Source organism: Ostrea edulis, chromosome 3 (assembly GCF_947568905.1).
Source record: "Ostrea edulis chromosome 3, xbOstEdul1.1, whole genome shotgun sequence".
Taxonomy (NCBI): Eukaryota; Metazoa; Mollusca; class Bivalvia; order Ostreida; family Ostreidae; genus Ostrea; species Ostrea edulis.
In genome coordinates, this window is record NC_079166.1 from 35,212,651 (window position 1) to 35,231,380 (window position 18,730).

General features: G+C 35.9%; 2 protein-coding genes across 11 annotated transcripts in view; one reads left to right on the plus strand and one right to left on the minus strand.

The window, feature by feature from the left end:
- The window catches only part of LOC125675291 (glutathione S-transferase P 1-like), a 12,257-nt gene extending 12,112 nt beyond the window's left edge, over positions 1-145 (plus strand). The window contains exon 8 of the mRNA XM_048912825.2: positions 1-145. This exon is cut by the window's left edge and continues 82 nt beyond it. The gene's annotated coding sequence lies outside the window, so the exon portion shown is untranslated.
- LOC125675757 (mucin-2-like) overlaps positions 1-18,730 on the minus strand; it is a 57,784-nt gene that overhangs the window by 27,692 nt on the left and 11,362 nt on the right. For 2 of the 10 annotated variants that reach the window (XM_056160533.1, XM_056160531.1), the window contains 2 exons: positions 16,174-16,224; positions 13,989-14,124 (listed from right to left, as the gene is read on the minus strand). The gene's annotated coding sequence lies outside the window, so the exon portion shown is untranslated. The other 8 variants (XR_008801952.1, XR_008801957.1, XR_008801956.1 and 5 more) reach the window with 8 other exon arrangements.

The window sequence follows — 18,730 nt, forward strand, 5'->3', positions numbered from 1 at the left end:
TCAGAATGAGCTACATGTACTTTAAAGTATGCTTATGTAAGAATGCAAGCTACATGCAAAGTTAATGTTAAAATAGAGAAATGGAAAATAACCATACAATGTTTGTTATCTCCTTATGTTGATCAATAAAACCCCCATGATTTTCTGTGTATTTCTTTTTTATGCCATTCAGGGACATAAAGTTTTTGGTCTGTCTGTCTGCAAGAACTTTAACCATGACCATAAATTCGAATGGATGGTGATATCGCTTTCATATTTTACATGTGTATGTGTATATTTAATATCAAAAAATTCTTAACATATTTTCCTACTATACTTGTGCCTAAACATACCTTCAAATATTCATTAAAGCCCCATACGACCTGAAAACTCCCAGCTTCAAATGATTTCGTTTATTGACGTAGCCATGTTAGGTAGCCGGGTCAATTCGAATCCTGGTTAATTTCCATACTTGCACAATAACGTCTAGATGTGAATTCATATCCCCACAAATATTCTAGCTAAATATTTCAAATAATGTATCATCCCAGTGCCTTTAAATAATAATTATTCTAATAGCTAAACTCACGGCAATGCGGCTTTCATTAGTCTGGTCCGGTCTCCATCCCTGCCACACGAGTGTTAAGGACTTTAGTAGCATTTTCATGAATCAAGAGCTTATTTTAACTTTAGAAAAACTTTATTTTTTTAATTTCTATAAATTATTCGTATTGATGATAAATGAAGAGCGAATACATAACATTTAACGAATGTTATGAATATATACCAACAACAACTGGGTACGAATTGACCCGGCTACCTAACATGACAACGTCAACACGAAATCATTTGAAGCTGGGAGTTTTCAGGTCGTATGGGGCTTTAATGAATATTTGAAGGTATGTTTAGACACAAGTATAGTAGGAAAATATGTTAAGAATTTTTTTATATTAAATTTATGAGACAGCAACTCAAGAATACAACGATATAAGGCCTCAACCGTGCGCAGCTTTTTGTGCGCCGTAAATCGAAGGTTTTTATAAGGGGTGGCTCTGTAGCTCTCTGTTATGTCAAAAAAAAATTTCAGAGAGCTAGTTTTGCAGCTAACCTTTACCAAGCAATATTCTATCTCAAGTATTAATATTCATTTTAACTACAGTTACGAATACATATTCACTAATAAATATTTCCTATATTTTGAAAATTGATCAAGTTTCAGTGAAGCATCATATTTACATAAATGTTGGTTTCCGAAATCATTTAAACATTTTGTAGGTATCCCTTAAGAGGGCCTCATGACGTCAGTACAAGTGTCAAGGACAGAAAACATCATGACATTTCTATTCATCAAATGAATACATGGGAATGATTGCATTTCCTAAACTTGATTTTCCCCGTAGATGTCTCTTTGCCGAAATGCTAAAAATGCCGAAAACGGTGGTTTTGATTCAAAAACGAACTTTTTTGAAAAATAATTCAATAAATCTGTGAACAGATTCCGGAAAAACACATGTAAATTTGTCGTTTCCGATGCTGGAATTAGTGATCGTTATTTTGTATCCCTTGCTTTTTGAAGTGAAAAAGTGGACTTTTTGTGATTTTCAAAGATTCTTGAAATGCTTATAATGGATTAAATGGGGCTCTTCGATTCAAAACTTTAACTATATATGGAACTCCGAATTTTGTATCAGTTACATTGAAAGTTGTTTCATTGAAAAGATACGAACATGAAGAATGGGGTATGATGCTGGAAACGTGTGTTTATGCAGAGGTTAGTTTACAATCGTAATTTTACATATTTTTTCTCTATTAATTGCTTTACGTAATGACTGATAGTTCGAATTCCAAGATGGCAGCATGCAAATTAGCCAAATGCTAAGAATTTCTCCATATGGGCGCATCAAATCTATTATTGATCTCATTAATTCAATTGATACGCGCATCAATTGAATTGAAGAGAGCAATAATTGAATTAATGTGTGCATTAGTTCAATTATTGCTTATATTAATTCAATTGATGTGCGAATTAATGAGAGCAAGAATTGAATTGAAGCGCGCATTAATTCATTTGATGGGTGCAATAATTGATATAATGCGCACATCAATTCAATTAAAGAGAGCAACAATCGAATTAATGATATCTTCAAATAATTGAAGATATCTTCAATTATTTGAGTTTTAAGTTAATTTGGCGCTCCATACTGGATCGCCAAGTATATGAAAAAACAAACTTCTGTAATATTCCGGAAATTTATCCATTGACCATCCAGGTTCTACATTGTAGTTTTCAATGTAAACATCCGCAATTTAGTCACATGACCTAACACTATAAATACAGCGCGAAACAGTTGTCGTCAGTCAGTTACTGTCGAAGCCCAGAGCGAGAAGACGTGGTGGACAAGATTAAGAGTAAGTTGCAAGCAATAAAGTGATTTACTGAGAAAGCCAGTGTGTTTAATTCCGTGCATTGTAACGGTGTCAGAGTGGAGGCATTGAGGCCGTCCTTAGGATTTCTATGGCAGATTCTGCCATATTTTTATGGCAGAATCCGCCATGGGCCCCCTGGAGGCCTTCAGGTATGGGGTATGGTATTAGTATGGGTATATATCATTAGGGGACCTTCGTCCGACCTCGGAGGGGGGGTTTCGATTTTCTCCCCCCACCCCCACCCCGGGGGTAGGGCTTTTTAGTTAAAATATAGCCATTTTCAGCCCCCTGAAAAAGATACTAGTTATTATTATTTTTCAACCCAATTTGGTATATGGGGTGACTTGGAGGTAGGCTACCGGACCATGGTCTTGGTTTTTGGAAATTTCCTTACCCGGAGCGGAAATGATCCGGACAAAATCGGAAAAAACTCATGGCGGATTCTGCCATAGGCCCCGTGGAGGCCTTTAACGAGGGTAGTAGGTATTATTATGGGTGTATATCATAAGGGCATCTTAGTCCCACCTCGGAGAGGGGGTTTCCAATTATATGCCCCCACCCCTATCCGGAGGAGAGTCCGGGAAATCCGGAAACCGAGGAAAATATCACTTATTCATTCAGAAAAAGCTTCATAATTATCCGATCAAAAATAGGATTAGATATTCGTGTTTGTCTCGTTAAGACGAAGAAAATGATATAAAGAACTTTGAGATAGGACGATAAATAAAAAAAATATATGCGATGACATATATTTGGCCACGCCCACGGAAAAACTTAAAAATGCACAGTTTTTCGGATGTGAAATCTTTATTTATTACTCGATCTTAAAGTATCTTATACCATCTTATTCGTCTCAATGAGACGAAGAGAATGATATCAACTTCATTTGGCTAGGTCTATGTATAAGAAAACCACAGCCCCAAAACTTGTATTTTTCACGCGTCAAAAAAACTCTAAAAGTCCAAAATCACAAGTTTTTGGGAGGTAAAATCTTTATTTATCACCCTAACAATTATTGGATTACATATTCTTTCTCGTCTCGTTAAGACGAAGAAAATGACATAAGATATCATGGGATAGGACCATTAATATAGATTTTGTCCCCGAAAAACCATGTATTTCCTATATAATTCATTGCATATGGTAAAATCTGCCATGAAAATTTTTTTTCTTTATTTATTGGAGTACATCAAAGTTCTTTATATCAATTTGTTCGTCTCAAAAAAGGCCCAAATAATATGCAATCAGTTTTGGGGTATCTTGAAAAATATTAATTTTAGGTGGCCATAATTGATTTTGGACTCTAGCGTCCGAAAATCACAAGTTTTTGGGAGGTAAAATCTTTATTTATTACTCGATCATAAAGTATCTTATACCATCTTATTCGTCTCAATGAGACGAAGAGAATGATGTCAACTTCATTTGGCTAGGTCTATGTATAAGAAAACCACAGCCCCAAAACTTGTATTTTTCACGCGTCGAAAAAACTCTAAGTCCAAAATCACAAGCTTTTGGGAGGTAAAATCTTTATTTATCTAATATATCTCTTATTTCTTCGGATATACATGTATTTTTCTGTAATGAACTGAAGGCAGTTTCTCTTATGCCGCTTTTGCCGGCCTGGAAGTAAACTGAAGACGACGTTCTTCCTGGACTACGTTCATAACCCATTGATCGGAAGTTATCTTCTTCTATTTCTGTGTATATTCCTACAGTCTGCCTTCGGCTGACGGAATCTGCGCGTCAATTTCGCTTACTGTTTTCTAGGGCAAAACCCCAGTTTGGGGTTTTCCGGCTTTTTAAAACTTTGTTTACCCTTTGGTATGTATCGGGAGGCAGATCTATACTTTGACTTATCCTGTTTATCATAACCTTCAAAATTCTTCTTTTTAGGAATTGAGCAAGCTGCCTTATCTGAAGCTTTTGACCCTCCAGAGTCTTCAACTGTCCGTTTTAAGTCTTTTCGCTTCAACTTCTAGAGATGTTGAGTTTTCTTCGCATCTCACAGGTTCTCTGCACTGGTATGCAATGTGAAGATAACGAACAGTGATCAATCTCATAACTCCTATAAGCAATACAAAATAGATAGTTGGGCAAACACGGACCCCTGGACACACCAGAGGTGGGATCAGGTGCCTAGGAGGAGTAAGCATCCCCTATCGACCGGTCACACCCGCCGTGAGCCCTAATCCTGATCAGGTAAACGGGGTTATCCGCAGTCAAAATCAGTGTGCCAAGAACCGCTTAACAATCGGTATGAAACACGTCAGACAGCATTTGACCCAATGCGAGGTTGTACTGACGAAATAGATCGTTATAACGACCATAAAACTTGCGAAATGCTGACTTCAATCGAGACTGTTGAATCCTCGAAACACTTCCCCCCAAACAGTTTAGGACCAATACAGACTGTCGCAGCAATTTATTCTCAGTTGCTTTATTTTCAAAGCCATGATTTTCAGATAAAGACTTCTTCTAGCAGTAACACGGTTAAGCATAACTCTGGAAGTTACATCGGCCATAGAGTGAACAGCTGAGATAAAGCTTGAATAATCTCCTGTCTAACCTCATCAGACATTGCCCTGTCTAGAAAAGTTGTAATCAATGAGCCATAGGAAATCTGTCTCAGTAACAGTCTCGAGCTCATGTCCATTATTCTAAACTTACTGTTCGTGGATTAAAATGTCTTGTTGTTATACTTATAAGACATTGCACCTTTCTGGTTGCAAAGTTCAGATGAACACATGGTTCCTTCTTCAATGTTTTCATCCAACTGTGGTTAAGAGCAAACCTTTTTACAGTGGTCCTAATGAACCAAATACTTCTGATCATCAGATGATCGAAAACATCTAGTTCTACCCATATCTTGTCATTCTTTTTCAACCTCTTCGAGCGCGTGTACAATCGAACCCTCTAAAGGAAGATTGAATTATCCAGACTCTTTTGGAGTTAATACATGCTCGGTAACATATGACTTGTACTCTGAGTTTCCACTCTTTTCCTTCATAGGATTACCGAGATCTGATGCCACTCTGGAAAGAAAACCTTTCCAATCAACCTTTGATGTACCTGGGTTGACAAAAAAAAATCACTGATCAGCGTCTGAGCAGTGTCTGTTTCGTTAAATTCACGTGATGATTCAGTGATGCACAATATATCTCTATCATTTTCAGAGTCTACAGATGAATATTAATCGTTTCAAGCAAAATATCGATACTTGCGTTTAGTACTTGACCCATCTTGGTCTAATTCTTTAGGTGCCTCAACCGGACCTTGCCTAGAGTTAGACAACAATTCAGCGACTCTCCTGACTATAATATACTACTTATTTCCCATCATCCATGATGGGAACATAAAATTCATGTGCCCTTGCCACACTTGTCCTCCCATACTGAATGGAAGAAAATTGGTCGTATACGTACCCACTGAAGTTGCAACAGTTTGGCTCATTTGGTCATAGAAATGACCTTGCCTAGTAATATGGCTCTCATGTTCCGAGAACGTAACAGCCGTACAATTGTCCAAGATGTCATGGGAATGACTGTATATAACAGGTTCGTTGCATGCGACAGGAATATGGAAACTCTAACATAGGCTCAACATCTTGAACACGAACACGTGTGGTCTTGTCCCGAGATGACTCCACGAGCGTGGCAACTTTCTTACCTTTAAAAAGGCCAACTTGCGTCACCCCTGTTCTTTCCTCACAAGGTCTTGACACTGTCGCAGGCTTCTTGTTTTTCTGCTTGTGTATTTCTATCATGCGCGCCAGAGCGCCATGTTTCACTTTAGATCAAGTTCGACAGCCCTTACAAGGAAAAACTTCTGAGCAAGACCGATGTCGATAACAACCGTCATGCTCATTGATACACCGCATTTCCCTGCAACATCGTTTAAATTCCTTGTAAGAATCCTCTGCCATGTTTGAACCGCGTGGTCAAGGAACAGTGATCTTAACTAAAATGGAATTTAAAATCAAATACGGCTAAAACCACTCTTAAACTAACAGAACACTCTAGCTTAAGATTTAAGCCTAGTAACTAAAAGATGAATGCACAGTAGTAAGTTTAAAGGCTGTAAACATTTCACCAGAGAAAATTCCACGTGAAAACAATATAGCTGCCCGAACATAAACTGAGGTACCAGGATGTTGGACATTGAAGGGTGGGTTAAGGTAAGATAACTCGTTCTAAAAAATAGTTGAGCATTGTAGTAGGAGTCGCTGACATATTGCAAAATGTTCTATGCAGGTAAGTATATATACTAAAATCACATACCGTTACCGACTCCCCAGTTCGGCATTAAGGAGGTAAGCGAGACCAGTCTATTTGACCCTGTCTCCTGCAGTGCTACCTGGTTTGTAGATATAATGTTGGACCATAAGATGTACCAGCCTGTAGCATCTCCTCATGAAAATGGTGTGGGTGTGACCTCAACCGTCCCCAGTGGTCGCCCCATTACAGCAGATTAATTTGTTTACTTTACAAGACTTTTTGTCCTGTAAATTGCCCCCTGTTTTAGAAGCAGGTGGGAAGACACCCAGGTTTTAGAGCAGATACTCAAAAAATACCATTACCGACTCCCCAGGCCCCAGCCTCTTCCCCCCTTAAACATGCGACAGTCTAATTGATCAGACTCAATATGTATACAAGTTGACGTACAAAGAAAAAATTCCCCTTTAACACTTAAATTTTGTTGTATCGAGGCACTGAATCCCGAATGGCAATTCAGTGGCAGTTCGTGTGCTCCGGGCTTCATCATTACTGCATCAAAGGAATTTGTAGAGAGTCTTCATCTGTTGCGAACCTATAAAAGAAAAGGAAACAACATAATAGACAAAATACATGTAAAATGGGGTAGGGTGGGTGGGTGTTTTGGTTGAAAACCGTCTAAAGAATGGATACGATCTCAGGGAGTATCAAGTGTGACATAGATCATACAAAGTAATTCGCACGCAGATTAAGGCACGCAGACCCAACATACAGTGTATCAAAATCAATACGGACTATTTGATATAAAATCAAATAATCTCAATTAATTAAAGAATCCAACTTGATAGAAAATTCCAAAATGCCACATTAAATTGCATATTGGTTTGTAATGATTCGTTGCAGTGCATAGAAGACACAAGTATACAATTACCAATCTATCAATATATTCAGTAATTGTACATTCGGGAGATATAGAAATTGAAAATGCTCGACTACATGTGAATTTTGGCGGAGTAACCAAGAGAGTCGCCCAGTGTACCAGTTTAATTTCACTTGTAATGGGTACACTGGGGGCCCGAGTAAAACATTCAGTGCCCAGAACCGAAAGGACGCCAGCGTTCTAAGGAGGTAAGCGAGAGCTGCCCTCCTCACCCTGTCTCCTGCAGTGTTACCTGAATTTTAGTTTTCATATTAGACATAAGCACTTAACATGTACCAGCCTGTAGCATCCCCCACAGAACGTTTTCTTTTTAACTTCTAAGACTTTTAGTCCTGTAAATTGCGCCCTGCTTTAGAAGCAGCTGTTGGGAGACACTCATATTTTGATGCAAAAACAGCCAATAACATACCATTACCTACTCCCCAGTTCGGCCACAAACATTAGGACAATTTCCCTTACAAAAGCTTGACGAATTAACATTACTGTGAGTGAAACTCCAAAACAAAAGGCATCATTGGCATAAATGAGTTACATGGATATGAATAAGTCAATTGATCAAACCACAGTACTTGAACCTAGAGTTGCATAATACCACCTTCACACTCACGGATTTTTCTTACGAGTCCTTACGGATCTCCGACTCGTAGTCAATCGCAAGCATTCGTAAATCACTCGTTGGTATCCGTTAATAACTCGTCACAACTCTCACACACTCGTAAGGATCCGTGAAAGTAGGGACACATTTTTTGACATGTCAAAACAAATCTCATGATTGTCCACGGATTTCATTTCCCGTAAATAACCCGTAAATAACTTGTAACAATCCGTAAGTATCGTAAACTGATCGCAAGAACACGTAAACTGCTCGTAAGAATCCGTAAAAGACTCCTAAAAAGTGGGGTTTTTGGGGGGGAATCTTTGCGGTTAGTTTACGATATGTTACGGATAGTTTACGAATTGTTTACGGATTATTACGAATGCCTAAGTGATATTTACGATTTCATTCACGTCGGGTTACAATCGCTTTACGGATTGTTCAGAGTCATTACGAGCACTTTACGTATAGACACGATTACTTTACGAGTCATACTTAAACTTTACGGAAAGGTATAAAAGACGAAAAATCTAACAGTTTCTTTCAGTTGTTATCAAGACATCAAAGAAGTTACACATCTTGCATACAATATACATACATGCTGTTACAAGTAATGTCAGTTGTCGAATGATGATACAAAGCCAATTGCAAACACTTTTGAATCAAAAACGTAAACAATCGTAACTAACTCCTAACTATTCGTAACAGCACGTTATCAACGCGTTAACAGGTCGTGATTACACGTAAAAGCTAAGCGAAATCGTAAATTACCGTAATATACTCGTAACAATCCCTACAAAGCTCGTAAAATGTCGTAAATTGCTTGTATTTATCCGTGTTCACTCGGAACAAATCGTAAATGTGTGCCGTAAATGCATCGCAAGAACTCGTAATAAACCGTAAATGGCCCGTAAATACTCTTAAAACGTTCTTAAACATCTCTTTAAAGTGTCTAAATCGTAACAATCCGCGTACTTTTACGGATTTGTGGAATACGTAAGGATCCGTAAGAAAAATCCGTAAGTGTGAAGGTACCATAAGAGTTACAGTAATGCACACTTAAGTGACAAACAGCTGCGACAATATACATGCATTGTTAATAATTGTGATGAGAAAAGATCAAAGGTCACTTGAATATGTTGAGAAATAAGTATTTCCCAAGTCCGGCAGGTGAGTACCATCAGTTCGGAACAACTTAATCTCAGTAGCCTTGATGACATGGTCGTGTCCTATGTACCAACCACCTACCTGGTTGGCCATGATATTTTTATGAAACAATATGAATTCTAGTTTGTTTTGGTCCATCATCAGGAGGGGCAAAATGTGAATATCTGCTTGGTAAAATAGCCGAACCTACAATCCGAATTGTTTTACCTGCAATACGTAGCTTGTATTACTGGAGAGTATGCAATGAGTATGACTGAAGCGTGGACTATGCATTGATTCCGTGTGCGAGTCTGACTGGTGAGGGGGACTGGTAAAAACTTAATTAATTGCTGAAACTCTTGGGGTCGAATGTATGCTAATAGAGCGTTAGACCCTATATATCCTGTTTGGACAAGAGCATGCGAATATCCCATATTTGCTAATTAGTTACTATGCCAAAACGGAAACTGTGCGACCGGAAATTATTAGACTGATCAGGAATGGAAGCGCTTAGAAGAACGTCTGGAACCTAAACGTCTCATAAGGGTCGCATGAACAAGCAAAGTATTAGTATGGGGGTAAGCTGCAAATATGCCTTAATTGGTAGTGCTGGACAGAACTCAGTGTCCTGAAGTTGGATATTTGACAAACTACGGGCTTGTGTTTTGGTTGGTCTTGGACCTATGTAATGATACTGAAAAAGTTACCTTGTTGGTTTAGAGAACTTTTCGAAAAACAATTGAAACTACAGATCCTGAGCAATCATAAAAGGCCAAGAAAGGTCTTAGACTGTTGGAAAAGGCATTATTGGAAACGTGAATAACATACTGATGTTAAGGCATGAGCCATTTTGACAAATGATTGTTATGATATATATTGGAAGTATAATACAAATAGATGACGCCTAACGACTGCTTGACAATGTCTAGAGCTTTTGTGATAATGAATGCTGATAGTATCTTGGAAACCCTGGATTTTATGTTGATAAGCAATTGTACTCAAGTACAAGCAAACGGTCCTATACGTAAGCTAGATAATGACAGTAAGCAATGTAATGCAACAGATGATCTAAACAGGGGGTTGGAAAAAAGAGGCCAGCCAGCCGATTATACAACATTCTGGTTGATTTTAGTTCGTAATGATAAGCAATAGGTTGGAATTAAGACTTGAGAGGTTTTTTTTTCAACATGTCCCTTTAAGACTCAAATATTGAAATCTAAAACCAAAAGAAAAACTCTTAAGAGAAAGTATGCATTTTGTTAGCCATGCAGGTGCTTTTTGATGGTATGAAAATATAATGGGAGTGTGACCCCAAAAATGTGGGGGTTTAATTCCTGCAATTGACTCTAGGATGTTTCCTTGTGCATTGACTGCACGAGTGGCTGTAGCGGAATCTGGGGAAGAAATTACAGAATTTACCGGAGTTGTAGACAATACAAAACTGTGATTGTTTTGGTGTGGCATTGGGTCCTACGGATGTAGAATTTAACAAGTTGGCTGATGCATTAGGTTTGAATTCCGCCTGTGCTGAGTGTTTTTAAAATCGATTGTTTATATACACCAACCATAATTCAATGTGGATTTCTCCCCAAGACATAGAAGGATTAGAGGCCTTAAGGAGTCGGCATTGCTGGTCATAATTTTGCCAATTGTGTGAACAACTGGATGCAAGCCTGATATATCGCATATACTTGAGCATGTTTTAGTATTTTGATTGATACTCATGTAAATCATGAAATATGATGTCCACTCTTCCATGCTTAAATGGTGGGTTAGCTGACGCTTGACTAAACATAGTTAACCATTAGCAAGTTGTAATTCCCCGTGATAGTCAAATTGTTTCAATTCTGTAGCCGACTTGAGTAGGAAAGACATATCAATAAATCCCCCAATATCTTTTGCATGTTTTTAGGGACATGAGAGCCGATACATCGAATGTGGAAGTAATTTGAAATGGTAAATTGGCCGCATGGCACAACAAAAAATTACAAGACTCACCCGGGTTATTTGGTGCATTGTCAAATGTGAACCGTGGGACCTCCTCAGGGAGGCTGTGGCTGCCCCTCTGCAGGGGCTAATCGATCCGTCCGAAGTATGGCCGTGGGATTAGGAATTAGTTTCCGGTGTTGAGGTATCTGTGTTCTGGGCGTCCTACAGCTACGGTTTTTCCCCGACCTCCCTAGCCGGGTATATCTGAGTCGCAGTTCGTTTAGGTGGTATTCCTCAGCAGAAAAACTCTCTGCTATTCTTAGATCACTTCTGTAGGGATAATATCAAGAAGAAAAAAAATCGACCACGTGCTTAGATTATTTCGCCTCAAAGAAACCACGTTGTTGCTTGCTTTGAACATTGTCTAATGAATGGGTTCGATATCGGTAAGTACAAAGTGTGACGTAGAGCATTTAAAGTAACCCGTACGCTGTAGCAGATTAAGTCACGTACACCCAACATACAGAGTGTATCAATATTAATACGGACAATTTGATATAAAATCAAATGATGTCGACTAATAAACGCCTTAATCACAAAGTTTTTTTCCTGATTATTGTGGTTTACATTTGTAATGGGGTTGTCTTTTCACTGATGTAAATTAATTTTAGGTGGGTTTTTCTGTTTTCTAAAAATATGAAGAAAACGAACAACAGAGACAAATTAACACGAAATTTTCTACCTGTGTTGAAGTGTTTGAGCACTTGGTAGAGGATCTGACCAAATGCTAGATATCATTCCGACCAAAATTCATTGTATCACATGATAGGCTATATAATTCTTTAGAAAATCTGTATAAAGAAAAATATAGGTCACTTTCGAACCCCTCACCAAGAACATCTACACTCTCTATAGTAAATCACCGTAAGGATTGGTTGTACTCTGCGTTAAAACACGATTATATCCTGCGTAGGAATGGTTGTATCCAAATGACGTTTGACCACGGTTGGTTAGAGGTGCCGTGAAATTTAAACTTGATTGTCCATTTCTTGGCGGTTTTGAAGCACTCCAGAACTGCATGCATTGATTTTTGCAAAATAGAGCAAAACTGTGTCAACTGAGAATCTACATGTACTAAATGGAAATATATCAATGTGATTTGTGGTACTCTGCTATATTTACAATTGCATTGCATGTAAATTAGAACATGCGTTAATTTTTAAAATATATATACATTATTTGGTTGGGATAAAATATCCTAGGATATTCCCGCTTATTCCTCACCTATGGTGCCAGGGGCCCATTGGATTGGATGCATTTTTGGTATTAATGCCATACGTATATCTATAAATACATACACGATATTACTTTTAAAAAATGAATATATAAGACATGTACGCATACATATAGATACATATTCATACACATAAATACGATATTCATGATACTATATCAAATATATATAAATATGGTAGAGATATTTTTCAATAAGCCATACTCCCTGTGGGGAACAACCTTAAACACACAATGTCCATATTTTCCCCTCCAGGCAGCGCTACTGAAGGACAGACCCCCTCAGATAGTCTGACCATTTTTAATTATTATCATCACAAAGTCATAGATATATCATAAAACCATTTATAATTTTATAAGTCTCATATTGGTACATTAAGTTTGTTTTTACAAAATAGGAAATGTCATTAATATTTTCTTCTTTATTTTCATATCTTAGCTTCATCTTTATTTTATATATGTAAAAAGCTGTATATGATAATAAATGACTTATTGAAATGGTAGTTTTATTTTCTTCATGAAAAAATCCTAATGCAACATGTTTCCATTTTAAATTAAATTTCATATGATTTTCTAATTTCTTCCATATCAATTGTACGTTTCTATACTCAAAGATTAAGTGTGTTGTGTCTTCGAGTGTTTGGCAAGACGGACATTGATTAGATACGTTATTATTCCATTTGTGAACAGATTTATTATTATTATTACGTAGATTTTTTAAGAGTTTGTAATTAAATTCTGCTAATTGCTTGTCTTTGATTTAAGTTATTTGTTTTTGTTTTTTTCAAAATTGAAATTGAAGCTTTTTGCCCAAAAGCTCTCACAGTAGGGTTTAATAAAGAGTTTTTTGATAAAGATATCATATATTGTTTTGCTCTTTATGAAGTTTAGGGGTATTCTTCTCTTGTTTTCTAATAAAATGTTACTTTGTTTTCTTGTGTTTATATAGACTCCTTTTGAAGTATCGTGATATTTTGGATAGGTTTAACAACCTTTTCCAGTGTATTATATTCGTAAATCCAGTTAGACGTGTTGACAAGAATATTAGAAAAATAATTGATATCATGAAAAATTCCGTTTTCATCAAACAGGTCTTTAATGTATAAAACTCTACTTTTTATCCAATCTGCGTAGAAAAGAAGTTTACCATTAAATCGAGTTAATTTGTTTAACCATATAGTTTGAGACAATACTTCAACGTCAGTCATATATTTTATCTTATGTGTTCTACGTTTGCATTCATTCAATGTACTGAGTACTTCGCAGTAAAATATTGGTAATGATTTGAAAATTTGTTTTATTTCATCAGCACTGGTTGTATTTGTCTTTATGAGATATTCGGCTGTAATGAATATCTTAAGAATACACGAATTAAAGAAAGATTTTAAAGATGATTGTTTTTCATTGAAAATTCTTGTTACCCAAGCAGCCTTGGGTGCTTTTAATTTATAATCAATATCAACAATACCTATTTCTCCTTCATTTTGTTTTCCAATTAAAGTATGTCTTTTTATCCTTTCTCTTTTGCCCCATAGGAAATTGAAGATTGTTTTCTTTTTTCTTTCTTTGTGGATTCTTTTCTTGGATATTGCAATATAGTTGCACTAAAGTATAATTGTGTTAATACTAAAGTATTGATTACGGTACATTTTTCATATAAGGTTATTTTTTTGTATTCCATATTGTAAGTCTTTTTTCTAGTTTATTATTTTTTTTCGTCCAGTTTTTATTGTAACATTGATTAGCATCATGACCTAAATATATTCCTAAGCATTTAACGGGTGCATTGGTGATATTGATATCATATAATTTATCATATCTGTTTTTCAAAGGACCTAATAGTATTCAGATTTATTTTTATTGAGTTGCATTCCTAATACCTGACCAAAGTGTTCAATTATTTTAATTACTTTTTCTATAGATCTGATATCCTGTAAAAAAAAAAAAAAGTGATGTGTAGTCAGCATGTTGAAGTATTTTTATTTCACTAGTCATAAGGTCATTACTAAAGCCTTTAACACCAGGTGAATTGTGACTTTTTTCCAACATTATTTCTACGATAACTAAAAAAAGCAATGCTGAGATTGGACATAATTTCGAATGCCTTTGGTCATTTTACAGGTCCTAGACATCCATCCATTATTTCTTTATGCGATATACAGGATTTGTATATAAAATTTTTATTCATTTTATGAATTGCTCTCCAAAAGTAAATTTATTAAGGGTGTTGAACATGAAGTTCCATTCGACAGAATCAAAAGCTTGTTGAAAATCAAGAAGTAAGATTACTCCTTCTTTTTATTGTGTTTCACAGTATTCAAATATATCAAGTAAAAGTCTTGCATTTTCACCGATATTTCTAGCTTTTATGTATGCGGATTGGTCTTTACTTATTAGTTTATAACTTTTTGTAATCTTATAGCGAAAATGTGTGCTAAAATTTATAATCACAATTTGTAAGACTATTTGGTCTATAATTTCGAAGATCATTTTTCTCTCCCTTGTTATGTATCAGAGAAATCATTGATAATTTTTGAGAAAAAGTAATTTCCTCTTTTTCAAATGTTGTAATTAGTGATTTATAAAAGTAAATTTTAATGTCATTCCGAAATGTTTTATAGAATTCGATAGGTATCCCATCAGAACCGGGGGATTTGTTTTTCATCTGTTTTATAGCTTGTGCACATTCGGAAACCGTTGGAAGATCATCACATATCTTTGTTTTTATTCAATACTGTGGCATCGGGTTAATGACAAAAAGAAATGATAAATATGCTGATAAGGATGAAGATACTGATAAAATATGAATACACATGGCGATTGAAACATTCCTCCTTATCCCGATTTTTTCTAATGTTAAATACCTACCGACATCCCTAAGGGATATTAAGTTATAACCTTTTTAACACATTATACGAGCTTGACTGACTTCGATGCGTAGAATAGCTCACGATTGCATACCAGACAGAAATATTACAGTATAAAATCTTATGAGAGTTGAATTACATAATATATCTGTATGTTATAGCACTTTGGGGGAGGAGGTATTGTGTTTCTGCAATACTTAGATTAGGTTTGACAATTTGCCTACTCCGCGCTCACTCGAGTGTTCGGCTAATAGTGTATGTTCCGTTACAAGTTTACATAATCTAAACAGTTCTACCATGGAAACTGAGGTACAAATCACATGTCACTGTATGAATCACAAAGCCCCTCCTTAGCATTAATGTTCCTAGCCCAGGGACTATGACTGGTACATGCATTTCAATCACTATTAATGTGTGCTAGATTTGATTGTATGATTTCCAAGTTTCAAAGAACAATAAAGAAAGACGAGCTTTCCAGCAGCATTGCTTCGCACCCAAAAAACCACGAATTTCAGTTTTACAAATTAGTGAATAATAAATATCTTCCTTATATCACAATTTTGGTAAAGGATCTCGTTTTATGAGACCGAATTCTGAATTAACTTGAGAATAACAAGTTCATTATAATGGTACAATGATAACGCGTCGCGGGTACAATCCAATTTCCGACCGCTCATGAATGATGCATATACCATTCTCTATTCTAAATCAGAAATTTTGTGTTCTATAATTCTAAATACTTAATGTCTTATAATAATTTGAAAAGCACTCTGAAAAGCACCACACCTTCGAGTCTTCTAATTCCTCTTTCTTGTTCTCGTAACTGTGAATCTCTCTCTGTATAAAAATACACAAACTCAAAAATATATATTGTATAGAAGACATTTGCGTGCTTTTGAATTAGCTGCATACAACGAGTTGAAATTATATATATATATATATATATATATATATACAAAGCACTAAAATGACCAACGACACGAACAACGAGAATGTCAAATTTTCGGGACCACCCGTCCCTTCTTCAGGACAAACAAAAACAATTACATAATGTGGTCAATATCAACAGAGCATAATAACACAAACTACATATAAATACATCTAGCTCTACAACTACACTAATTTACAAACGTATTTACAACGCAGACTACATGTTTTTGGTCTTTAAGCTTGCCAATCAATGTTAAAAGTGGAGCGAATTAGGACATGCCTTATTCGTCCAAAGAGCTGATCCAAAATGTCCGAAAAGAAAAACAATAAACTTAATTAATCTCAAGTGGAACGAGTTAACCCAATTACGTTGACAAATAGTAAAGCTAACTCGTACCCAGAGATATTCTATTTTAACCATGCATAATTTATAAAAGATAATAGTAAGTAACAAATACAAAAAAAATAAATAAATAAATGAAAATAAGCTATGTAAACGAAGTAAGAGATGAACAAAGTTTGAGAGAAAGATAATGTAAAGGAATGGCTGGTGTTTTTAAGGAACCACCGATGTCATCCTTCAGGCGTCCCAGAAACCCGAAGGACATGATAGTAAGGACCAAACTGGATAACCTATTTCCCAATGGAGGTTTCAAAATATGCTCAGACCTCAGATGTCAATTATGCAAATATAGCTCAGACACTGAGGGTTTTAGCAGTCCTGTCACGGGTCGCAGTTATAAAATATTGGGAAACTTTTCCTGCAAAACCAATAACTGCATCTATCTCATCAGTTGCGATGTCTGCCAGAAGCAGTACATAGGAGAAACAACAGACCTTCGCAGACGGGTCAACAACCACAGGTCCTCCATCAGAACCAAAACAGATTTGCCAGTAGCAACACATTTCAATGGCAATAACCACCGATGGGAGGACATGACAGTAGTGGTTATTGATCATGACCCTAGTTGGTCAGATACCGAAAGAAAGCAGAAGGAAAAATTCTGGATGCACAGGTTGAAGTCATTTGAACCGCATGGTATCAACAAACCTACTGACTTCACCAGGATGAATACGGGCTAAACCCTTACTAGATTTTAAGCTTCATCTAGACCTACTCGTCTGATCATGTCTCTAACATTGGTACTATGACCATTTGTGAACACATTTTTTTTCTCTTTTCAATTCTGTTTACAATCAGTCCTTCTTTTTTATTTTTTTTTAACTTCATAACCGATTGCTTACATGTAAAACCCATTTATCAGTTTCCGCGATTCTATGTTTTTCTTACACATCTACCCTAGACATGATCAGTACGGGAATGTCTGATGTTGATTCAATTTCCTGGGCTGCCTATTCTTTGTTTTTGTTTGGAGTTGGTCCATTTTGTTAACTTATTCAAACTTGTTGTTTACATTATCTTTCTCTCAAACTTTGTTCATCTCTTACTTCGTTTACATAGCTTATTTTCATTTATTTATTTATTTTTTTGTATTTGTTACTTACTATTATCTTTTATAAATTATGCATGGTTAAAATAGAATCTCTCTGGGTACGAGTTAGCTTTACTATTTGTCAACGTAATTGGGTTAACTCGTTCCACTTGAGATTAATTAAGTTTATTGTTTTTCTTTTCGGATATTTTGGATCAGCTCTTTGGACGAATAAGGCATGTCCTAATTCGCTCCACTTATAACATTGATTGGCAAGCCTAAAGACCAAAATCATATAGTCTGCGTTGTAAATACGTTTGTAAATTAGTGTAGTTGTAGAGCTAGATGTATTTATATGTAGTTTGTGTTATTATGCTCTGTTGATATTGACCACATTATGTAATTGTTTTTGTTTGTCCTGAAGAAGGGACGGGTGGTCCCGAAAATTTGACAATCTCGTTGTTCGTGTCGTAGGTCATTTTAGTGCTTTGTATATATTTTTTTGTATTTGACCTTGTATCCATGTTGTGGATCCGACACTTTGAGGTATCGGGTGTTGTTGGAACTTTAGTGCTTATATATATATATATATATATATATATATATATATATATATATATATATATATATATGAAATAAAACGTGATCAAGTCCACTGAAAAACTTGTTGGGTTTCCAAGGATTTGGTCATGTGAGAGACTCACTTCATAGCCCAGTATATTTTTGAAATGGTTATTCATTTTTTAAATGTTTGGAATAAACTCTAAATAGGTTCACAAAATTTAAATAAAGACAATTTAATTCTCTAACCATTCTTCTGCAAGTATTTGGGACATAAAATATTGAATGATGTTGACGTAAACATTTGTCGAATATTTCACCTTTGACTTTGAATGCATTTCTTGGTAAATTAGTATTGTATCATGAAAGATGAAGATTACGAACAGTGATCAATCTCATAACTCCTACAAGCAATACAA